Below are 25,390 nucleotides of genomic sequence, written 5' to 3' on the forward strand. Positions count from 1 at the left end.
GGGAAATGTAGTCCGGCGTCCCGGGGAGGCGGCAGGCGGGACGGTGTTCGGCTTAGGCAGCTGCCACTCAAGCTGGGTGAGGGTGAGTGCGGGGCAGCAGCTGGACGCGCTGAGTCTAGCCGGGTGGCGGGCGCTGGGCGGAGGCCCGGATGGGACGAGCCCTGGACGTCGCGTGAAGTGAGGTCGGCGCGGATGGGCTGGGGCCGCTTCTTGCGGGCCCTTGCGCAGCGCGGGGCTGCTTGTTCCAGGTGCGCCCCATCTCGCCCCGGGAGCCGGGCCGGGCTGGGGGTGGGGAGCACCCAGCCGAGGGTCCCCGGACGCGGTCCTTCCCCACCTGTCTCAGGAGCGGCGAGGGCGGGCGTGGCACGGCGGCCACGGTCCGAGGGCCAATGCGGGTCCCTGGCTGCGTTCCTCCCGCCGCGGGCTTTCCCCGGGACCCGCTCGGCAGTTGGGGGGATGCTGGCCCTCTTGCGGGGGCTCGAGGCTCCAGCATTTGCCCTTTGTGTAAACCGCACCTCAGTGCGCGCCCACTGATTTCCGATTTGAGGAGTGCGGCGTGGTCTCTCTTGGACCCATTTCTTCCTAAGAATGGGCGGTCAACCCTGTGCAGTTTCTTTACCTCAGAGAATCCTTTTCTCTTTCTTTTTCATTTAAGCATTTTTTTTTTTTTAAATCTTACAAAGGAAAAAAAAAAATGTTCACATCCAGAAAACTCAGAGGAGCAAAAGGGAAAAATTATTTGCAAACTGTCAAAATCTGCATGTCGACATATATATGTGTTTGAACATGGAAACTCTTTGTTCTTAAAGCTTTGGCTATTAATATCCTTTTCTCCATGAGTTGTGAAATACATTTGGTATGGGATTTAAAATGTACAAATCTTAAGCTCCATGGTTTTTATATTTTTGTCCATGTAAGCACCACTCAATCAACATGGAGAATAAATTTTAAAATATGTTAATATTGAAAGCATTACTTATAGCAATTTTTTAAAAATAGCTAAGCTGTCATTTTAATGAGTGTGAGGAAAAGTATGTCTGTGCCATACTTAATCCTTTCTTTAGGCCTTTCTGTTATTAGGTTTTGTTTTGTTTCAGGATTATAAACAACACGGGCCACCTGGCTACATATATCTTTGCATTCTTGTCTCATTCTATAAATCCCTTAAAGTGAAATTTCTGGGGCTTCATAATATATATACTAGTGACCTGGTGCACGAAATTTGTGCACATTAAAAGGGGATTAATTAGAGGAAATAATTTAATATTGCTATTTTCCCTTTCTCTATAATAGAAGTGTCAGAGATGAAAGAAAATTAGTAAAATGTATATGAAAACCTTCCTCCTCTCAGTCTGGGGCTCACCACGGGACCCAGAGTCAAGTCCCCGCTCACCCACATGCACCTCAAAATCGAGTGAGACCCAGACCCTGCTGGCCCTCCCCCCCCCCTCATTGGGCTAGATCCAGACCTGGCCAGTCCCACCCTTGTCAAGCCCTGCTGGGCAGGGGCATAGCCTCAGGTCCTCTGGCCCGGTGCCAAGATGGGGGGCATGGCCTGAGGTCCCCCAGCCCAGACCAGGGTAGGGGGCGTGCCTTGAGGTCCTCCATCAAGCCCCGCCAGGTTGGGGACACAGCCTGAGATCCCCTGTCAAGCCCCACCAGGTGGGGGGCGTGGCCTCAGGTCCCCTGGCCTGGCACTGGGGCAGAGGGTGCAGCCTGAGGTCCCCCAGCCTGACACCAGGGCGGGGGGCGCAGCCTGAGGTCCCCTGTCAAGTCCTGCCAGGTGGGGGGCACAGCCTGAGGTCCCCTGTCAAGCCCCACAGGGGTGGGGGAGGGCATAGCCTCAGGTCCCTGCTGATTGCTCGTTAAGGCTCCTTATGGGAATTTGGCCTTAGCTGTGGGTGCAGCCATCTTTGTGTCGGAGTGATGGTCAATTAGCATATTCCTTCTTTATCAGATAGGATATGTATTGATATATATTTTAATTGATTTTAGAGATGAAGGGAGAGGGAGAGAGAGATGGAAACATCAATGATGAGCGAGAATCATTGATCAGCTGCCTCCTGCATGCCACACACTGGGGATCGAGCCTGCAGCCCAGTCATGTGCCCTGACCCGGAATCAAACCGTGACCTCCTGGTTCATGGGTCTACGTTCAACCACTGAGGCACACTGGCTGGGGTTTTTGTTACCTCCTGTCTTATTGTCTCCAGAAAAGTAACAGTTTTAAAAATTTGCAATGTAATTGAGCCAGAATGATCCACCCCAAACCTGGGTATTACTTAACTATTCTCTAACTTTCTGAGAGGTGCAAATGATAGGGTTGTTTAAATTTGCATTTTGAATATTAATGACTATTTTATGCAATTTGCTTTTTGTCTTAAAATTTTCTATCTGATGCACAGGTGTTTCCTTACTATGCACAAATGTCATATTTTCATGTGGTCAGACAAGAAAACCTTCCCTTCATATTTGGGCCTTTGGCATCATTAGGCCTCCTAGTCCTTTATCATCACAAAAATGCTCACCTGCATTTTCTTCTAATTCTTTAGCTGCATTTTATGAAATTTTTATTCTTTTCCAAACATTAAGCCTGTATTCCAAGTTATTGAATAATCCATCCTTTCTTCACTGACCTGAATTTCACTTTTTTCTTATCCTGAATTCTTATATATAATTTTTTTTTTGTGTTGGCAGGATTTTTTGTTCCATTGACTCTTTTCCCCTATCTATACTAATAGTAGAGGAATATGCAAATTGTCCTGGACACCATCACAGTAACGACTGAACAGCAGTCTGCGTGGGGCGACCAGGTCAGCAGGGGGATTAGTGAGGGATGACCAAACAACTGAACAGCAGGCTCTGTGGGGCAACCAGGTCAGCGAGGGGGGGCAGTTGGGGGTGACCCGGCCGGCAGGGGGACAGTTGGGGGCAACCAGGTCGGCAGGGGGATAGTTGGGGGCAACCAGGTCGGCAGGGGGACAGTTGGGGGCAACCAGGCTGGCAGGAGGGGCAGTGAGGGGCAACCAGGCTGGCAGGGGGTGCAGTTGGGGATGACCAGGCTGGCAGCGGGGGGCAGTTAGGGGCAACCAGGCTGGCAGAGGGGGGCAGTTGGGTGCGACCAGGCCAGTAGGCAGAGGTGGTTAGGGGTGATCAGACTGGCAGGGGGCGCAGTTAGGAGCGATCAGGCAGGCAGGCAGGTGAGCAGTTAGGAGCCAGTGGTCCCCGATTGTGAGAGAGATGTCCAACTGCCGGTTTAGGCTCAATCCCTGGGATCGGGCCTAAACCAGCAGTCGGACATCCCCCAAGGGGTCCCGGATTGGAGAGGGTGCAGGCTAGGCAGAGGGGACCCTCCCCCCTATCCCCATGCATGAATTTTGTGCACCAGGCCTCCAGTTAGATTATAACAGCTGTGGGCAAACTACGGCCCACGGGCCGGATCCGGCCCGTTCGGCTGTTCTATCCGGCCCGCGGAGCCGAAAGAGCGGAGGGTTCTCTTGCTCTCCCCTCTGCTCCTTTACTTTGAATTTATATTAGTTCACACAAACACTCCATCCATGCTTTTGTTCTGGCCCTCCGGTCCAGTTTAAGAACCCATTGTGGCCCTCGAGTAAAAAAGTTTGCCCACCCCTGGATTATAACATCCAGGAGAGCAGAGAAATTTTCTGTTTTGTTTGCAACTGTATTCACCCCTCACCCCCTCCACACATACATAGACACAGGAATGGTGCCTTGTCAACAATATATCTGGTGAATGAGTGATTCTGACATTCAGTAACATTATGTTCTACTGGGGCCCAGTGCATGAATTCATGCACCTTGAAAGGAACTGTGGGCCACGAGGCTGCGGTGGACATAGGGGCTGGTCTTGGCCCATCCTCCGTGTCCCTGCCTGGTCCCCACCATGGCCCCCGATCCCCTGTCTGCTGGCAGCCCTGCTCCCACTGCTGCCACTCCCATGCGCTGATGGCACCAGCCCCGCCTGCACCTGCTGACAGCACAGAGCAATTGGGGCCGGCGCCAGCAGTGGGTGTGAGTAGTGGCTACTGCCCCAATCACCCCTCAGAGGCAGGGGGAGGTGGAGAAGCTCTCAGGGGTGATCAGGGCCAGCAGCCTCTGCTCGCACCTGTTGACAGTGCTGAGTGATTAGGACTGGTGCTGGGTGCTGGCAGTGGCTGCAGATGGGAGTGGAGCCGGTGCCAGCAGTGGGGTCGAGAGGCAGCTGCTGGCCCCAATCGCCCCTCAGGAGCAGGGGGAGGTAAAGCTCTGAGGGGCGATCGGGACTGGCGCCGGGTGCTGGCAGTGGCTGCGGATGGGAATGGAGCTGGCGTCGGCAGTGGGTTCGAGAGGCAGCTGCTGGCCTCGATCGCCCCTCAGGAGCAGGGGGAGGTAAAGAAGCCCTGAGGGGTGATTGGGGCAGGCAGCCACCGCTCGCACCCGCTCACAGTGCTGAGTGATCAAGGCCGGCGCCGGGCTCCCGCTCCGGCACTGGCAGCAGGTGCAAGCGGGGCCAGCGCCGGCAGCAGGTGTGAGTGCCCGGCGGGACTGCGGCACATGGGAGCAAAGAATTTTCCGTAACCACCAGAGGCTTGCCCCAGTGACAGTGACTGGTGCCCTGCCTTGGTCTGGCGCCTCTGCTCACCTGCTCCACCATCCCACAGCAGCCCATGCACACCGTGTTCTGTGCTCTGCCGCCTGCTGCTAACACCGGCCATGTTCCGTGCACACCCCCTGGTGGTCAGCATACATCATAGCGACCGGTTGTTTGGTTGTTCTGCCATTTGGTCTATTTGCATATTAGGGTATACATATAGACTAGAGGCCCAGTGCACAAATTCGTGCAAGGATGGGGGCCAGCCGGATCGGGCTGGGCCTGTTGGGAGGAGGAGATGGTGGGAGGTTGGCCAGTTGGCCTGCCCTGATCAGGCCGATCAGGGCCGGGCAACTGGGGGAAGGGGCTGTGGGTGATTGGCTGGTGGGCCCTGCCCCTGATTGGGGTGGGGGTGATGAAGAGGGGGCCAGCAGCCTGGGGGAGGGGCCGTGGGTGGTTGGCTGGCCAGCCCTGCCCCTTATTGGGGAGGGGGGGTAATCAGGGCCGAGGTCGGCCAAGGGGAGGGGCTGTGGGCTGATCAGGATGGTGGGGGTCCATAGAGGTCAGGGCTGGCCGGGGGGAGGGGCTGGGGAGGTGGCCTGCTAGCCCCACCCCCTATTGGGGTGGGGGGTGCAATCAGGTGTCGGGCGGCCAGGGGGAGGGGCTGCAGGAGGTTGGCTGGCCAGTCCCGCCCCCTATTGGGGTGAGGGGGTGCGATCAAGGGTGGGCTGGCCGGGGGAAGGGGCTATGGGCCTATCTTGGTGGGGCCGGCTGATTGGGGGCGGGGCTGGCTGGGGGGAAGGGAGAGGGCATTTGGCTGGCCGCCTGCTCTTGATGGGGGTGGAAGAGTCCAATCAGGGGCGGGCTGTCAGGGAGGAGGGGCCGTGAGGTTGGCCAGCCAGCCCCACCCCCTGATCTGGCCAGTTCACTGGCCACTGTGGGCATCATAGCAACCAGTCGTTAGGGTTGTTATGGCCATTGTTGTTGCTGGCTTTTTATATATATAGATTATCATAGCTTCATAGTATCTGGTGGGCAAGGTTTTGCTCATCTCCATTCTCTTTCGGAAATTTCCTGGCTGTTGCTATATAAGACAGTTAACTTAAAAATTTTTTTTTCATAATTAATTTTAAAATATTGTTAGTTTGGTGTAATTTGATTGGTAATGTGTTAACTTTATAAATTAATTTAAAAGAAGAGACAAATTATTGTGACATCCTATCCAGGAATATGGTATGTCTCTCACTGTTCATATTTCTTCATATATAAGTCAAATAAACTTAGCAAAATAAACAATAAAAATCATAGTTTTATGTAAATCGTGTGTACACGTTGTATTTGCTTTATCTATAGTTATTTTATTTTTTGTTGTTGTGGAATTCTCCTATCTCATGACTTATTTTCCTGCTATCAGCTCTGCCTCCTCTCCCCACCCATCTCCTAGGAAGGACCCCACAGGAAGGAAGGAGAAGGCAGTGGATGCTGGACCTCTACCATTGGGAGTTCAGGTGAGGCTTTTCAATCTCAAACCTCTCCTTTACCCCTTGTACCTATTCTGTACTGGTATATAGGTTTCACTGCAGAGGACAGGGCTATTGAGATCTCTGAATGTTGGATATTTTGCAGAAAGCTACCTTCAGTTTCCCTCAGCTCTGTTCTCAGCTGTCACTTCCTCATTCAGCTGGCCTATTGAGCTCTTGGTGCTGTTCAAGGGTCAGAAAAGGAACAAACATTATATGAGAGTTGGTCCTAGTGCTTACAGGGCTATGGACTCTCAGGGAACATAAAAAGTCACATCTCTACAAGATACAGTCACGGTGATTGTACATGAATCTGATAATAAGTGAGTATGGTAAGGTACCCAGATTGTCAGTTTCCAAGACCTGGCGAAGGAGATCAGTTTGACAGCCAGGAGAAGTAGGTTTGGATAGGGATAATGGGAGAGGATTTGCTGTAATGGAGTCAGAATGTCCCAAGTTTAAGTCCTGACTTGACCATTTAATAGCTGTGTTGTCTTGGGTGGGTGACTTGATTTCCCTGAAGCACCAGTTCCTCATGGTCATGATAGAAATAACAGCATTAACCAAATGTTTGCCACATACTTGACTTTGGTAACAATTTCACACGGCTTATTCCATTGAATAATACCTGTTTCATAGGTTTGTTGAAAGTTCAAATGAAGTAATGTAAAAAAAAGTGCCCAACATGGTTCCTGAGATGTTGAAGGCACTAGGTAAGTGTAGGCACCCTCTGCACCATTCCAGCCAAGTGCTAGGTATTTACTAGTAGAGTTTAGAGGTAGAGCAGAATGTAGCATTGACTGGTAGTGAGGAGTCAGTTACAAAGTTTGGGGTCAAGTGCCAGGAACGAGGAGTTTGTATGTTGGTGAGGTGGTGGGCATGGGGGTGGAGAAGGAGTCACAGAAGTTTTGATAAGGGAGTTGGCATAAGAATTTTTCTAGGAAGAAGCAGTGTCCATCAGCTAGAGGAAATCATGGGACAAAAACAGTGAATGAGGAGCCTTGGCTTTTTCTGCACTGATTGCTTTAAAATAGAACCTGTGCCCTGGCAAGCATGCTCAGTTGTTAGACTCGCAGCCGTGGGCAAACTACGGCACGCGGGCCGGATCCGGCCCGTTCGGCTGTTCTATCCGGCCCGCGGAGCAGAAAGAGCGGAGGGTTCTCTTGCTCTCCCCTCCGCTCCTTTACTTTGAATTTATATTAGTTCACACAAACACTCCATCCATGCTTTTGTTCCAGCCCTCTGGTCCAGTTTAAGAACCCATTGTGGCCCTCGAGTCAAAAACTTTGCCCACCCCTGGGTTAGAGCATCGGCCTGCTCACTGGAGGGTTGTGGGTTCAATTCCCAGTCAAGAGCATGTACCTGGGTTGTAGTTTTGATCCCTGTCCCTAGTTGGGGAGCATGTGGGAGGTGACCAATCAGTGTGTCTCACATCCCTGTTTCTCTCTCTCCATTCTCCCCCCTCCCTTCCACTCTCTCTGAAAAAAATTAATGGGAAAAATATCATCACTCCTCTAGTGAGGTTTAAAAATTAAAATAAAATAAAATAAAATAAAATAAATAAAATAAAATGGAAGCTGCTAGTTTTTACTAGAACGTGGAGTTATTGCTTCTCTGGAAAAGGATATAAGACATCGGGGGGCAGGGGGCCCTAACCGGTTTGGCTCAGTGGATAGAGCGTTGGCCTGCAGACTGAAAGGTCCCCGGTTCAATTCCAGTCAAGGGCATGTACCTTGGTTGCGGGCACATCCCCAGTAGGGGGTGTGCAGGAGGCAGCTGATCAATGTTTTTCTCTCATTGATGTTTCTCTCTATCCCTCTCCCTTCCTCTCTGTAAAAAAATCAATAAAATATATTTAAAAAAAGACATCTGGGGGACTTGGCTCAGGAAGCAGCTAAGTTTTATTTTATATTTTTCTTTTTTAAGGTTAGACTTACTTTGTCTGTAGTCCTGAGGGACTTGCGGTGTTTTCCTCATTCATTAGATCATGCGTTAGGCTTCTCTTAAATGTGTCACTTATTTATTTAGCAAAGGAGCTAGTTTTTTTTTTTTTTTTAATTGATTTTAGAGAGAGGTAGGGAAGGAGAAATATCTGTTGGTTGCCTGGAGCCCACCACCTTCTGGTGTACAGGATGATGCTCCAACCAACTCAGCCACACCCGCCAGGACCCAAAGGAACCAGTTTTAAGAAGACTTCATGAAGACAAGTATAACTTATGATTTCTGTTTGTACTACTTTCTCACCTTGATATTATCAAGCTTAGTTCTAAAAGTCAGCATAACTCATAGTTATTAGAGAAAGGGAGTTTCTAGAAGAGGGAAGGTTTAAAGAGGGAGCATTCAGAAGATTTTGGTTGATGAAGGTTGTGGTTTGGTTGTCACTAGCCTTGGTTGGTTTTATTTAAAATAGTTTTTAAGTCAACATTATTTTCAGGTATAATTTATATAAAATAACCTATTTCGAATTATAATTAATTGAGTTTTGCCAAATATATGCACCACTCCAGTGAAGCTGTAGAATATTTTCATCACTCCAGGTGTTCTTACCCCCTTTCAGACCACGTTCCCCATCCCAGGCATCCACTGGTTTTACATAACCAAAATACAAAGATCAAAAAATGAAACTTAGAATGATATAGTACTGTTATCTAATCTACAAATCTTACTCATATTTTGCCACAGATGTCCTTTATCTGGCCAGGATCTAATCCAGATCACAACTGAAACTTACCCGTCCTGTCTCCTTAATCTCCCTTGATCTAGAACAGTTACTCAAGTCTTTGTCTTTGGTGACCTTGACACTTTTGAAGAATACAGTGATTGATTTGGGATGCATTGGTGCAGCATTAGAACTATTTTCCTTTCTTCATCTTTCCTCCTATTTATCAGCCAGTGATGTGACTCTGATTTGCCAAGTATGACTTATATTTGCCTATAAGTTATATCTTCTTTTTCTGAATATAAATATTGGGCATATAATTGTAAAAAATTTTCTGAAGCAAAAAAATAAATAAATAAAAAAAAATAAATAAAAAAATTCTGAAGCTATAATGTATACTCCCAAGTCTCAAACCCTCAAAAATAACTATGGATATAAATTTTTCTAACCCTTTTAAATACCTCTCACATCTTTTGCCAATTTTAATATTGGGTTGTTTATATGTAAAAAAAGCCTTTCCTGTAATGTGAATATTAATCCTTTGCCATAAGTTGCCAATACTGTTCCCTGTCATTTTTCTTTTAAATTTGTTTATAACATCTTCTGTTACAAGTAAGCTTTGAAGTTTTATTCAGTTAACTTTCCTTTTTCTTTGTTTGGCTTTGGAATCATGCTGTGAAAAGCTTTCTGCACCCTAAGATTACATATAAACATATTTCTACTTTTTCTATTTGTTTTATCATTTTAATTTTAAATCCTAGCTATCTGGAATTTACTTACTCTACATTATGTGGGGTTGCAATCTAACTTCATTTAACATGGTGAGGTGAGGCAGCTATAATTTATATAAAATTAGAGGCCCGTTGCACGAATTTGTGCAGGGGTGGGGTCCCTCGACCTGGCCGGCAATTGGGGCCATTGGGGCCATCTCGCCCAGTCTGTGGGGAGGGACCATGGGAGGTTGGCTGTGGGAGTGCATTGACCACCAGGGGGCAGCTCCTGTTTTAAGTGTCTGCCCCCTGGCAGTCAGTGCGTGTCATAGTGACCGGTCAACTGGTCATTCGGTCAACTGGTTGGAACGGTCGCTTAGGCTTTTATATATATAGATAACCTATTCAGATATAATTTCATTATCATCCATCCATTCATTAAACAGATATTTAGCACCTGCCTATCATATGCTAAGCTGTGTTTCCAATGCTGGGAAGATAACAGTGAATGAGCCAGGCAAAGTCCCTCTCTTTTAGATCTTATCTTCTGGAAAGGGGAGGCAGCAATGAAGAAGAGACATTACTGAAGCCATTGCTAAGGTGTGCTGGCCACACAGCAGGTTGGTATGGTCAGCTGTGACATGGAAGGATGGAGACTGGTTAGCCAGACAGAGCCGGAGTGGCACCACAGTTTCTGCTGTAGTGCCACAGACATTCTATTTATTTAGAATTTATTTTGTTATTTCACAAAGCAAATCCCCCTAATTTTTCTTTTCAAAACTTTGGTTACTGTACTGTTCTTATACACTTATAGTTGAATTTTAATAACTATCAAGGTTTATTAACTTTATCAAGTTCTAAAGGTAACAGTTAAAAAGAAAAATATGCAATTTTGATTTGCATTTGATTAAATCTATATTAATTTGAGGAAGACTACCATATTTACAATGTTTATTTTTCCTATTGAGTAAAAAAATTACCCTTCATGTTGTTCAGATCTTTCATTATGGCTTCTGTTGACTTTGATCATGAGGATCTTGCATATTCCTATTAAGTGTATTTTGCCATGTTTCATTTTTTTTGTTGCTGTTGTGATTGTGATTTAACCATGATTGGGATTTTGTAGAAAGGAAAAAGATTGCTAAGAATTCTATCTGAAGACATTTTGCTGTTGTGGTGCCTCAAACTTCATCACGATCGTATCTTCTCTATAAATCACACTTGCATCATTTAACGTATCCCTATTTATTTCACTTGCACTCCACCTTTTCAAAGAATAAAAATATCAGAAGGCCTGTGTTTTTAGGTTACATGAATGGCATAAGTCCATGAAGCTGCTTTTTCCCAACACTATGAGCATCCTGTGCTTCATGCTGGGAGAAAGGACCCAGACTAAGTGGAAAAGGAGAAAAAGGAAACAAAAACATCTTCATGGATTAACAAGAAATACATTTTATGAATAATAAAGGATTAACAATATATATATTTTGTGAACGATACTGTTTTACTTTAACCTTTTAAAATGCCTTTCTGTGCCTAACTAAATCAGTGCTTCCTGAGCCAATGGCCAGCACAGGAATCCACAGGACATTTCATGATAAGAGACAAGCTTTGGGGCACACTGAGGGCTCTGCAATAAGGGCCTGAGAGACTAGGGAGGTGGGGAAGACCATACAGGTCATTTGAGTCTGAATTTGGGTTTTTAATTTTGCCCAGTATATTCAGCTAACAAGTCAATTTATTGAAAATGGATTAATTTTTGGAAAGAGAATGACATATCTTCTCTCACAAACTAGGGGGTTTCTATTTTATTTCCACATATATTCTACCTTATGTGATATTTCTGTGTTCTCCCTGCTTACTTTTTATTTGCAATTGCCTGCTAGCTCTTGTCTTCCCCCTCCCCGCTTTTATTTTAACTTTTTGTTTGTGTTTTAGATCTATCTCTTATATGTGCCATATAATTAGATTTTGAACCAATTTTAGAGTTTTTGACTTTTATTTTTAAATTTTATTGTTTAAAGTATTACAAATAGTAGTACATATATCTCCTTTTTCCCCCCCATTGACCTTCCCCCAGCCTCCCATACCCACTGTCGCATGCCCTCAGCCCACCCCCCCAGTGTCTTGTGTCCATTGGTTGTGCTTATAGAGATTTTGACTTTTAATAGAGAAAATCAACCCATTTATGTATCAGGGTTTTTTTCTGGTTATTTAATGTTTGTGGTTATTATGCTTTCTTATTTTCTTTTGTTAGCGATAGGTTTAGGCTATAATAAAGGATACAGTGTTTATTTGAGCAAAGGAGGGATTGCAATCCAGGGCACAGATTCAGGCAGCAACATAAACTGTGCTTCAAAGGGAACAAGGGAAGGCAGGGTTTGTAAAGGGCAGAACCAGCAGAGCTGCTCTCATTAAAGTCTTTGAGTAGATAAAGAGTGTTGGCGAGGTCAGGGGCATTGTCAGGCCCCTCATGTCAATGGCTGGGTTCCTTTCAAAGTGAAGCATGCATCCAGGATGTTTGTTGTTCACCCTTCAGCTGAGTGCAGCAACAGGTCAGCAACTTAGCAGTAGTTCCAAGATTTATCCATGAGCCGTGTATAGGCCTCCAAAACCATTTTAGGTGACAATCTTAGCAATGCTTATTCCATTTTATTTTCTTCATGTCACCTTCTTCTCCTTTCTTTACATTTGTTGAACTGATGACTTTTCTTGGCTCCTTCTTACCTTCCATAAAGTGGAAATATAATGTATTTATATCCTAGTAGCTACCTTTACCTGATAATATTTGTGAGTGATTTTTAACGTTTTTTTGTTATTTTGATATATTGTTTAAATAAATATTAGGAAAGTAATGAGATAAAAGATAATGAACTTTGTGCCTCAGTACTGGCGCCTTTTCTGAAGTTCATAGCAAGTAGAATGGGAAATGCACAAATTTCTTGGAATTGGTTTCATCCTATCTCTGGTCTCTTTAGTCCTTTCTCCCCGCTAAATTTATCCCTTTTGTCTATTTACATATTACATTCTCTGTCCTTAAATGAAAACCTTTTCTATTACTTTATTTACATTACCTATTCCTTACTTTCTATATAGTCCTATTAATCTACTTTTCCACAAAAAGTTTAAAGTAACTTCACCTGGTTGCTTCTGATTTCTTATCTTACATTTATTCTTTTGTCTACTGCAAGGTGACTCCTGCATTCACCATTCTGCTGGAATTACCTAATTTTCGAATCAGCAGCTCCGCTTTCAATCATCATTCTGTTTGACCCACTCCGGCTTCTGAGAGTGTTGAGCACTCCCTTCTTGAAATTCTCTTTTCCAACTGTCAATACTGAATCTCCATCCACCTTCCTTTCTGTCTTGCTCTCTCTGGTCTCCTGGGGGTGCTAGCATTCTTTTCTTGGCCTTCTCATCTCCCAACACTGGGAGTTGGGTAGCTTTGTTTTAAGTCCCAGCTGTGTGATCTTGGAGAGGTTATTTAACCTTTTGGTCAGATTCCTCATCTACAAAATGATGATTCAGTTAGTGTTTCCTCCTTGTATTAGTCAGGATTCTCCAGAGAAACAGAACCAAAAAGATATATGTGAATATGTAGAAAGAGATATGGGGAGCTGGCTCATGCAGTGATGGAGGCTGAAACGTTCCTATGAGCTGCCATCTTCAGGTTCAGGAAAGCCAGTACTGCAGTTCCACTCCAAACCTGGAGGCCGGAGGCCTGGGGACCAATGGTAAGTCCTGGTCTGAGCCGGAAGTCTCACAAACTAGGAACACTGCTGTCTGAGGCAGGAGAAGATGGCTGTCTCCACTCAAGCAAAGAGCAAATTCACCCTTCCCTGCCTTTTTCTATTCCGCCTCTCAGCAGACTGGATGATGCCCACCCTCACTGGTGAGGGCTGATCTTGTTTACTCAGTCTACCCATTAAAATTAGAGCTCCCTCATCGAAACACCACAGGTACTACTTTCCCAATTATCTGGGCACGCCTTAGCCTCATCAAGTTGACATAAATTAACCACCACACTTGGTAAACAGATACTGAATGCTTACAGTGTTTTATTTCCTAGACTAAGAGCTACAGAAAAGGCTGAAATAGGCTTATGCATCTGAAATGGCAATCAGGTCAAGCTGGATGTTTTATTTGTTCTCACAGTTTAGATTTGTCCCGTTTGCACTTGCTTGTCTCCCAGTAATGGATTTCCACCTGAATTGCAAGGCCTGTAATTCCGTGTGCTGCCTTGGCAACTTGGAGCCTCACAGGGCTGCAGAGACCTACCATGAGTTCCCTGCTCTTGCCGAATGTGCCCCCATCCAGCTGGAAAGGCTCCCTGCCCAGCTAATTCCCTTGTCAGCCCAACTGGTTACACCCTTCCCAGGTCTCAACCTAATGGGTTTTACCTCCCTACCAATCCACGGAATTGTTCAAATAAACCAAAGATCACATCACCCTCTTGTCATTGCACAGTCTGCCTCCCTCAGCTCCTGCTAGTTCCCAGTTCCCGAGTGCAACTGCATGGCTTGTAGTGTCCTCCTCCCCCAGGCTGTGACGAGTGTCTTCTGCCCGGGGCCAGGTACGGTGTGTTGGGTCATCTTGTGCTATTTGGGGTGGGAATCCCTCCTTCACCAGTGGGGTGGATAGGAGGTGATCAGAACAGTGGTAATCCAGAATAAACTTCATTACTGTCCCTATTGCTCCCTTGTGCTCTGCTCCTTGTCCTTATATGCCAGAGCACTTTCTGTATTATATTTATTTCTGATTATGTCATAATAATGTTGTAGATGCTTAGTTTCTTTTGGGGGATGACACATTTTTTCTCACAAAGGTCTTTCTATCCTGTCCCTTCTAAGGTTGCTTGTTTTTCCACTTGCTTCAGGGGGTTTTATTGGTGTAATCTTTGTGGAGCAGGAATTTATAGTTTTAGGAATCAGTGACACTCTAGGACAGGCGTCCTCAAACTACGGCCCACGGGCCACATGCAGCCCGCTGAGGACATTTATCTGGCCCGCCGGGTGCCACTGCCTGTCCTGCTTAGCAGCCGACTCGTCCCGGGCCCGCAGTGCGCATAGGAATTTGTTCAGTGTTTTTTTTTTTTTTTTTAACTATAGTCCGGCCCTCCAACTGTCTGAGGGACAGTGAACTGGCCCCCTGTTTAAAAAGTTTGAGGACCCCTGCTCAAGGATGTGTCTGGATTTCACGTGGGAGGAATGGATTCATCTAGATTTTGCTCCAAGGAAATTGTTTGGGAACATGATGCTAGAGAACTACAGGAACTTGGTCTCACTGGGTAAGGACTTCCCCTTGTAACTCACCTTTCCCCACCTCTTGTTACAACCTCTGGAATTCATGAATTTGAACTTGAAATCCTGGATATTTTATGGCATTGTTTTAGGGTAATTGCTTGGTGTCCTGTCTTTCCACATGAAAGGTCTTTTCTGCAGAGAATTGGAAGATGGGAAACTACAGAAGCCCCGTGTCCCTTTGTTTAAGAAGCCCTGAAGGGGAAGGGAAAAGGACTTGTGTTGGAAGTAGCTTTTATACTTAGTTCAGTACCCAAGTTTAATGTCTTTCCTCTGAGCAGGGAATCAGCTTTCCAAACCAAATGTGACTTCTTAGCTGAAACGAGAAGGACTGAGCCTGATGCCAAAAGAACTTCCAGGGTATATCTCTGCAGGTAAAGTGTCAGGACTTGTTAAATGAGTGTGCCACCTGGGGAAGAAGTCACTTCAGAAATCGCTGGGTCTCTTGGGAACATGCACCTTTGATGTATGTTCTCTCAGATGTCTCCCCTGATCGATGCCTCTCCTCCTCTCCAGAGTCGCATGTCTTTGCCTTGGTGACACACTCCGTAGAGTAAATGAGTTGCTGCGTTGTCTGGGATGTGCAGAAAATGCAGTGAATGTTAGCGATTGTTTCCTCTTCTTTGTCTATACTTAGAACCCATGCTTTTCTCTCTCCTTATTCTCTTTACTCTCTGACATTGGTCTTTCTTTTTAGCCATAACCTATATCTACAGCTTCCTTTCCTTTATTCCCTTAAACATTTGTCAGCTTTTTAAAAGGTAACATTTCTCTTCCTTTGCGTTGTTTTATAGTCTTCATTTAAAAACAAATGGAAATGACTTAGCTGTGTTACTAGTAACCTTACATTTTCTATAGGTCCTTTCTCATTTCTAAGTTTGTAATCTGCATCGACTGTCTATTCAGTCCCATTTTCCTCTGAAAACAATGCTTTTTAATCTTTATTATCTGGTTTCTAATCCACGTCACAATTGAAATTTCCTTTTTAGATATTATTAGCGACTTTTCTCTGAAAAAATGTTTTATACCTTTACTGGAGGCCCAGTGCATGAAAATTGTGCACGGGTGCGGTCCCTAGGCCTGGCTGGCGATTGAAGCATGAGCGTCTGGCATGGAAGGGCAGGTCCCAGCTGACCACTGGGCCCTGGGAAACACCTGGGCCCCCACTTGCACCCACCTTGGCCTGGCGCCGCCCTCTCACCTGATCCACATCCCGCTGCAGTCCCGCTGCCGATGCCTGCCATGTTCCACACTGCCCCCTGGTGGTCAGCACACGTCATAGTGAGTGGTCGAACTCCTGGTCTCCCGGTTGAACTTCCAGTCGAACAATCTCCCGAGGGGACAATTTGCATATTAGGCTTTTATTATATAGGATATTTCTCTGCTCAGTGTGAAAGTGTTGCTCATATCCTTTTTTTTTTTTTTTCTAAAATGTATTTTATTGATTTTTTACAGAGAGGAAGGGAAAGGGATAGAGAGTTAGAAACATCAATGAGAGAGAAACATCGATCAGCTGCCTCCTGCACACTCCCCACTGGGGATGTGCCCGTAACCAAGGTACATGCCCTTGACCGGAATCGAACCTGGGACCCTTCAGTCCACAGGCTGATGCTCTATCCACTGAGCCAAACCGGTTAGGGCTCATACACTTCTTTTCATACTTTTAAAAAATTGTGAAATAGGCAAGTAATTTTTGATCTCTAGTTTATAGCTATCTACATATATAATAGCCTAAGCGACCATTATGGTGGAATGATTGGAACAATCGGTTGCTACGATGTGCACTGACCACCAGGGGGCAGACGCTTAACACAGGAGCTGCCCCCTGGTGGTCAGTGCACTCTCACAGGGGGAGTGCCACTCAGCCAGAAGCCAGGCTCACGGCTGGTGCTAAGGAGCAGCGAGCCGAGTGTTTAGGAGCAAGCAGGCAGGTGGTAAGGAATGAGGGGTCCCGGACTGTGAGAGGGATGTCCGACTGCTGGCTTAGGCTCAATCCCAGGGATTGTGCCTGAGCCAGCAGTCAGACATCCCCTGAGGGATCCTGGACTGCGAGGACTGCGAGGAGAAAGAAAATTAATACCTGGGTGCATTATAGGGAAACTACAAAAAAAAAAAAAAAAAAAAAAGCAGAGAACATCTTAAAAGTAGTCAGAAGAAAACCAGCAGGCGACATCCCCCGAGGGGTCCCGGACTGTGAGGGGGATGTCCGACTGCTGGCTTAGGCCCAATCCTCGGGGGGATTGGGCCTAAGCCAGCAAGCAGACATCCCCCAAGAGGTCCCAGACTGCAAGAGGGCACAGGCCGGGCTGAGGGACCCCCTCCCCTGCAGTGCACGATTTTCGTGCACCAGGCTTCTAGTGGATATATAATGAAATAAAATAAATTAGTGAAAGAACATTTTGATATGAAAGAATGATTTGATGAACATTGTTGCTGGTTTTCAGTAAGCTTTTGAAAGTATTGGGTTCTAGAAGAATCATTGGGTCAAAGGATACACACATTTTATGGCTCTTGCTACATACTGCACAACTTGGATATTATTTTATGTTTTTAATACTAATTTATTAGGTATAAAATGATCTCTTAATGGCTTTAATTGCAAATTTGTGTGGATTTGATTACTCTTGCTATTTGTATTTATTCTTATGTAAATAACCTCTCTGTTCAACAGATGTTTTTGGAGCACTAGGCTCTGTTCCTAGCACTGCAGATACAGCAATAACCAAAACAGGCAGTTTCCCCATGGAGCTTCAGTCTAGTGAGGGGGACAATAAATTACTAAAGAAAGGAGACAGGGAGGGAGAAGGGACAGAAGAGGAAGAAAGGAGGGAGGGAATGAGTGTCACAGTGTCATAGTGCTGTGTGGATAAATAGTGGCATCAGGAACTAGAAGAGTTAACAGTGGACTTTTACAGGGGCAGTCAGGGAAGGCCTTTTTTCTGAGGTGACTGTTGAGTAGCTACTAACCATGATGGGCCACATGGGGGACACTCGGCATGGGACAGGAGATGCTGGCATGGTGTTGTTTGAAGGAAAGAGTGCAAGGAGATATGGAGATTTTCTTAAACTTTATCTTTCAGTTCTGTGAAAAAATTTGTTACTACTGTCATTTTTGTTTTTAAAATTTCTGTGAGCCTTCTCATTCTCTGCATGTTCCTTCATTTTTAAGCTATTTTAATGCATGCCTTAACTTCTCTTGTCTGTATGAGGATATTTAAGTTATTTTTATTTTATTTTTGGTATGCATGTGTAGCATTTCCCCCCCCCTGTGCCCTAGATTATTCTAGTGGGTTTATATAGGTCTTTGTCATTATCCCACTGTCCTTCTGGTGGGCTTTCTGGAGGCAGCAGAGGCAAACACATGTATTCTTGATACTTTGTTGTCCTCTCTCATTTCTTTACCTATCTTCAGACTTCTCCATTGGGCTGGATTCTAAAAATTCTTCACTTTTTACCAGGTGCTGTAGGTTAAAAAAAAAAAGATTCTTCACTTGTTTATGACTGCATTTCACACGTTTTCCTTGTCTCTTTGAATGTCTGTCTAGCCCAGCCTTGGGCAAACTACGGCCCGCGGGCCGAATCCGGCTGTTCTATCTGGTTCTCTTGCTCTCCCCTCCGCTCCTTTACTTTGAATTTATATTAGTTCACACAAACACTCCATCCATGCTTTTGTTCCGGCCCTCCGGTCCAGTTTAAGAACCCATTGTGGCCCTCGAGTCAAAAAGTTTGCCCACCCCTGGTCTAGCCACTAGTATGTAGGCTCACTGAATTGTCATGATTGAGCTTAGTTTTCTTTATATTCTCTGCCTAGCACAATGCCTGCCAGAGGAGGTATTTAATATATGTTTGTTGAGTTGAATATTGAATGTTATCAAGAAGAATTTTTAGAAATCAGGTGAAAGGACAGATTTGGAGAGTTATATGTGTGACATTCATATCAATTTGTCTTATTAATTATCAGGAAGAATGAACAATAAGGGTAAAGCAGCAAGGATAAAACCCTAAAGAACAATAATGTTTGACTGGCAGCCAAAGATACTCTAGCAAAGGGGACAAAAAGTGGTCACAGAAGGAGGAGAAAATTTAGGGAGAGCTAAAGGAAGAGAGAAAAGTAAAGGGTGAGTGCAATAGTGCCAAGAAGGTAAAAGTGGTCTGTGACCCAGGGGAGAGCATTTCTGGTGTGAGGGAAACGTACTGTGGATTGGAATGTAAACAATTAAAGACTTAAGTATAGACTGTCATTTCAACAAGGTTAACTTTGAGGAAAAAGAAGGGCAAGAACTGAAAGAACTCAGAGATAGAGTGCCTCGATTTGGTTTTTACCACGGAAGAGAATTGAATGAATTTACAAGAGCAGAGATATCTGTTAGAAAGGAGAAACTAAAAGGATGGAGGGAGAGCATGGAGCCTAGGAAACATGATGATGTGCAAACTCCAGATCTCCTTTGCAGGTTTTCTTCAATGTTGCTGCCAGTAAGCTACCATTTAGTCTTATTGTCCTGACTAAAATTAAGACAAGAAAGCATCGCTTGAGTGCTGTGCTTGGCTCTTCCCTGGCTATCATCTGATGTGCTCATCGTAACAATCCCATGGGGTGGGTATCGTTAGCCCCTTTCATTGTGGGAGAATAAACTCAGAGAGGTGAAATGACATGCCAGAATTTAAACACAGGTTTTTTGTTTTGTTTGTTTTTGTCTTAGAGTTTAACGCTAATTCTAAAAAAATAATCATTATTTTCTTGCCTTGCCTTGCTGTGACTTCTTATTTCCTAGTATATTTAGTAAAAATAGAACTTCTGTATCCTGGCCTAATATTCTTTTTAAAAAAATATATTTTTATTTATTTCAGAGAACGGAAGGGCAAGGGAGAGAGAGATAGGAACATCAATGATGAGAGTTAATAATTGATTGGCTGCCTTCTGCATCCCCCCTGCCCCCCCCCCCCCCCCGCCATTTCTCCCTCTTCCCTCCGCCCCCCAGGGATTCAGTCTGCAACCTGGGCATGTGCCCTGACTGGGAATTGAACCGTGACTTCCTGGTTCATAGGTTGACGCTCAACCACTGAGTCACACTGGCTGGGCCTAGTTTAATATCTTCTTAGATGATTGTTTTCTGTTTCTATGCTAAAGGTTTTATGTGTACAATTGTTGAATGCTTTGTTAGGTTTTACTATTTTATCGAAGCTGAGTAGAAAATGTAAATTTAGAAGTGCTGTGTCTGGAGACAGTATTATCACTAATAAACTTGTTGAAACAAAGATTAGTAAAATGGAAAGCAGCGAATTTTTAGCCTTTAATCAGTTGTCAGTTTTGAAGGAAACAAATTAAGAACATGTGTAAAATATTAGAAATATATTACCAAAGATTATGCTTAAAAATAAGGTACAGTTAGAGATTATATAACATTTAAAGCTCTCAGGAGATACCGTTAAACCTGAAAAATCTATTGTTTGTGTTTCATACATGATTTTATATCATTCTCAGAGATGTACCGGGTGACTACCTGTGTATATATGTGTTTTTGTGTGTAAATATATGTGTATACCCACACACACAGAATTTATATACTGTTTCAGAGTCCCTATTTATATCTACTAACTTCATGCTAATATGAGCTTCAGTAATGTTTGGTACAGACACATGTCTTTGCTTCCATTAGTAGGAAAACTGATGTAAAAGACTATAATAAATATAGGAGTATCCAAAAGTTTGGTCATCCTTACACAGGCAGCCCAGCCTTGCCTCAGGGCATCAGCGTGGGCAATTCCTTCAGTCTGGGGTGCTATCCCTTCAGTAGGCCTGTTAATCCTCCCCCTTAGTTGCCAAAGTCTTTTTTTCTTTTAATAAGTTTTTATTTATTTATTTATTTATTTATTTATTTATTTATTTATTTTTTATTTCAGAGCGGAAGGGAGAGGGAGAGAGATAAAAACATCAATGATGAGAGAGAATCATTGATTGGCTGCCTTCTGCATGTCCCCTACTGGGGATGGGGCCCACAACCTGGGTACGTGCCCTTGACCAGAATCGAACTCAGGACTCTTCAGTCTGCAGGCTGATGCTCTATCCACTGAGCCAGACCAGCAAGGGCACACCCCAAAGCCTTCACTTCAGTCACTTTTTCAGTGAAACCTTTCTTTTCTTTTCTTTTTTTTTTTAATATTTTTTATTGATATTTTACAGAGAGGAAGGCAGAGGGAGAGCTAGAAACATCGATGAGAGAGAAACATCGATCAGCTGCCTCCTGCACACCTCCCACTGGGAATGTGCCCGCAACCAAGGTACATGCCCTTGACCGGAATCGAACCCTGGACCCTTCAGTCCGCAGGCCGACGCTCTACCCACTGAGCCAAACTGGTTTCGGCAGTGAAACCTTTCTTGAAGATGCTATTTAAAATTACAAACCTTTTCCCTCATTATATTCCCTACTAGAGGCCTGGTGCATTGATTTGTGCACTGGTGGGGTCCCTCGGCCTGGCCTGTGTCCTCATGCAATCTGGGACCCCTCAGGGGATGTCAGAGAGCTGGTTTCGGCCCAATACCCACAGTCCAGTCCGAAGGACCCCACCAGTGCATGATTGAAGCCAGGGAGGGACCGTAGGAGGGCTCCAGGGCGTGTCTGGTCCAGTCCTGATTGGCCGGACCCCAGCAGCAAGCTAACCTACCAGTCAGAGCATCTGCTCCCTGGTGATCAGTGCGGGTCATAGCGATTGGTCAAATGGTTGAACAAATGGACACTTAGCATACTAGGCTTTTATTACATAGGACTGGAAGCCCGGTGCACGAAATTCGTGCACTGGTAGGGTCCCTAGCGGCTGCTGGCTGCCGGCTGGGGCCTCCCTCCCTTCCCTTGGCTGCCTGCTGCAGCCACCAGTCAGGGCCTTCCCCCCTTCCCCTGGCTGGCCCCGCTCCCACCTCCTGGTCGAACTCCCGGAAGAACTAAGAACTCTGGTCAAGGGGACAATTTGCATACTATGCTTTTATTATATAGGATTTCCATTTTATGGCTTTTATTTTATCCATAAGGCATACTACTTAAATACTAAATATTGTACTTGTTTATTATGTTGACTGCCCTTCCTCTCACTAAAATATAAGTTCCTTAAGGGCAGAAATGTATTTTATTCATTGTTATAGCCTTAGCACTTGGAACAGTGCCTGGCTCAATGTACATTTATTGAGTGAATGATGGGCCATATTCAGAAGAGCAGTTTGGCTGCTTCATGGAGACTGCATTGTAGGGTAGCAAGACTGTAAGCCAGAAGTTCAATCACGTGAGTATTGAAATTGTCTGGTTGAGTGGGAAGAGTAGCTGAAATACTACACAGGATCAAAGAAATATAAAAAGGGAAAAGAAATAAGCTTGCCCTAGGAAGAGTGGGCACTGCTGCTCAAGCCCCATACCCACTTCAATACTTTGCAGGCGCTCAGCCTCTACTATGGCCATCCCAGCCATAAATACTGAAAGACCTGTGCTTTCCCAGACCCTACAGTCCTGGGGACCCCTGTCATGACCTGACAAGTACCAAAAGAATATAAAAATCCTATTCGTTAACTCGGCATTTTAATACAGTAAGGGAGTATGGGCTACTTGAAAGTCCTGATTAGGAAAAAGGAAAGGAAGAAAGAGGTATATATTGTGTAACATGAAATAATGGTAATATTAATAGTTAACAGCCATTGAACCCTTATCATGGCCAAGCACAGTGTTTATGTGCGTTACAGAGTTTTTATTTAATAAAATAGCAAAATAGCAAGAAATGCTGCCCAGTCTTGGAAGTTAGTTTTTTACCCTTAGTACTCAAGTCCCAAGCCCACAATATTTCACTGATTCTTAGTAAAGCCACCCTAACAGTTTTGTTTTCCAGATAGTCATGTAATCAGAAAAATAAAGTTTCCTCCCTTCTCAGTTGTCTAATTTTTAAAAAATATATTTTATTGATTTTTTTACAGAGAGGAAGGAAGAGGGATAGAGAGTTAGAAACATCAATGAGAGAGAAACATTGATCAGCTACCTCCTGCACACCCCCTACTGGGGATGTGCCCGCAACCAAGGTACATGCCCTTGACCGGAATCGAACCTGGGACCTTTCAGTCTGCAGGCTGACGCTCTATCCACTGAGCCAAACCGGTTAGGGCTCAGTTGTCTAATTTTATTAGTCATACTTTTGGAACAATATTAAATAGTAGTGGTAATAATAAATACCCTTTTCTTGATTCTGTTATTAATGTGAATTCTTATAGTGTTTTATTTTTATGCTTGACAGTGCTAAGATTTTTGGTGTTGAATCAGGATTGGATGTTGGATATTATCAAATACTTTTTTGAAGCATCGATCTGTTGATCATGTGTCCTTTTTCCATGACCTTGTATGATATTAATAGATTCCTAAGAGTGAACTTTCTGGAATTCCTGGAAAAATCCTTTATGTAAATTGCATATTTCATGTAATATTTCAGGAATGCTTTAGAAGTACTGTAATTACTGAAACTGTCATATTTAAGAATGTATTTCTTTATAAATGTATAGAGTACTGGCCAAGTTGAATTCTTGAGTCACATCAGCCAGTATTTTAAAAATTTGTAGGTAATCGATTTTTTTTTTTTTTTTAGGGAGCAAGTCTTCAGAATAAATAAATAATTATAAGGATTTACTTATTTATTTAATTGGTTTTTAGAGAGAGAAACATCGATGTGAGAGAAACATCGATCAGCTGCTTCCTGCAACCCGGGCATGTGCCCTGACCAGGAATCGAACTGGCAACTCTTTGGTCAAGTGGCAACGCCCAACCAACTGAGCCCCAATGGCCAGGGCCAGGAATACTTTTAAATTAAGTATCCAAATTCCATAGAGATAAAATGAATCTGACTGTTAAGTTTTCTGCAATACATAATGATTTTAAAACTTTCATTTAGTATTTTCTAAAATAGTATTTTGTTCTTATTTTTTGAAATGTTATATATACAGAAGAATATGTAAAATATATATTAACAAAACTGACATACTCTGCTAATATAAATACTATAAATATTAACTAACTTTTGTTCTTACATCAACATTGTGAGAGATAGGGACCATTTAACAGGTGAGAAAAAGAATGTTAAGTAACCTGCCCAAGATCACACAGCTAACTGTGGTGGAGCTCAAATTTGAGCCAAGTAGTATGGCTCCAGAGTTGTTGTCTTAGCCATTATGCCATACTGCATCTTTTTATAGGTAATAATGATAAAGATTAATGAGTAATAAAGCAAACACCTAGGCACTAAAACCTAGAGTCAGAAACAGGAAATTACTGGTATGCTCACCATGATTTGTGTGCTCCTCATTCACACACTCTTAACCTCTCTCTGGGACATAATCACTATTATCACTTTTGTGATAATTCTCTTCCCTTTTCTTTAAGTATTGCCATCCATAAATTAACCTATAAACAGCATATTTAGTTTTAATCTGTTTTTAAACTTTAAGTAGACTCTTGCTATATATTTTTTCTGTGACTGTTTAAATTATGTATTCATTCATATTGATATGTATAGCTATAGTTTATTAATTTTAACTAGTCTTAATTCAGGCTGCTATAACAGAGTACTATACAGGTAGCTTAAAAGTCAAATAACTATTTCTCACTGTTCCAGAGGCTGTAAGTCTGAGATCAGAATGCCAGTGTGGGGTTGGGTTGTTGGTGAGGGCCCTCATCCTGGTTCAGAGACAACTCCTTCCTGCTGTGTCCTCACATGCTAGAGAGTGGAGACAGGAAACAAGCTCTTTCATCTCTTCTTATGAGGGCACTACTCCCATCACCCCTCTGCCCTCATGACCTATGACCTCCCAATAATCCCACCTAATGTAATACCATTGGGAATTTAGCTTCAACATAGGGATTTTGGGGAGACAAACATTCACTGTTGTCAATTATTTCATTGTATACATATTTGACAATTTAGTTATTCTATTATTGATACTTGTGTTGCTTCCATTTTTTTTTTTTTGCTGTTGTGCACTGCTACTTTTAAAATTATGAATGATATACCTTTTAAGTTAAATTTACCTAGGTGTGTGTACCTGATAGTGGAATTGCTAAACCATTCATTCAGGTGTCCATTTCTTATGTGCCTATTCAAGTCTTGCCAGTTTTTCTAGTGGGTTTAGTGTTCCATAGATATTGTTTTCCAAGTATAGGTTCTATTTCTTTGTGGGTTATTGTTATAGATATCTTTCCCCAGTATGCAACTTTTAAAAAAACTTTCTTTATGATGTCTTTGGGATGGCTGGAAGCATGTAATTGTTCTTCCAATATTTGTTCTCCCTTTTGATTTTTATGCTTTTTTTCTTCTCATTGTTTACATTATTTTAAAAATTTATTTCTTAACCCTCTACATAGTTTCCAAACTTGGTATTTTCTGTGTATCATTTATCTTTGAATGGAGGTAGTTCTATCTGGACTTTGTCTAACAGGATGAAACCCCCCTTTGTTCTTTATGTTGTGCCTGGGTGGCACTTTAAATGTTCTCAAAGAATTTTAGTTGGGTAGCTGGATATGATAGTGAGGTGGGGCAAGTAGCCATCTCTAATTCATGTGTTGCCTGTTATTTTCATACTTGATTGGATAGGT

General features: G+C 43.9%; 1 protein-coding gene across 28 annotated transcripts in view; it reads left to right on the plus strand.

The window, feature by feature from the left end:
• Positions 1 to 25,390, plus strand: part of ZNF454 (zinc finger protein 454) — an 81,651-nt gene continuing 56,261 nt past the window's right edge. For 10 of the 28 annotated variants that reach the window (XM_080676283.1, XM_080676266.1, XM_080676272.1 and 7 more), the window contains exons 1-2: positions 18 to 248; positions 6,036 to 6,099. The gene's annotated coding sequence lies outside the window, so the exon portion shown is untranslated. Of the gene's footprint in view, positions 249 to 6,005; positions 6,100 to 6,750; positions 6,825 to 25,390 lie in introns of all 28 variants that reach the window. The other 18 variants (XM_080676276.1, XM_080676275.1, XM_080676259.1 and 15 more) reach the window with 8 other exon arrangements.

This window comes from Plecotus auritus (genome assembly GCF_963455305.1).
Source record: "Plecotus auritus genome assembly, chromosome: 6".
Taxonomy (NCBI): Eukaryota; Metazoa; Chordata; class Mammalia; order Chiroptera; family Vespertilionidae; genus Plecotus; species Plecotus auritus.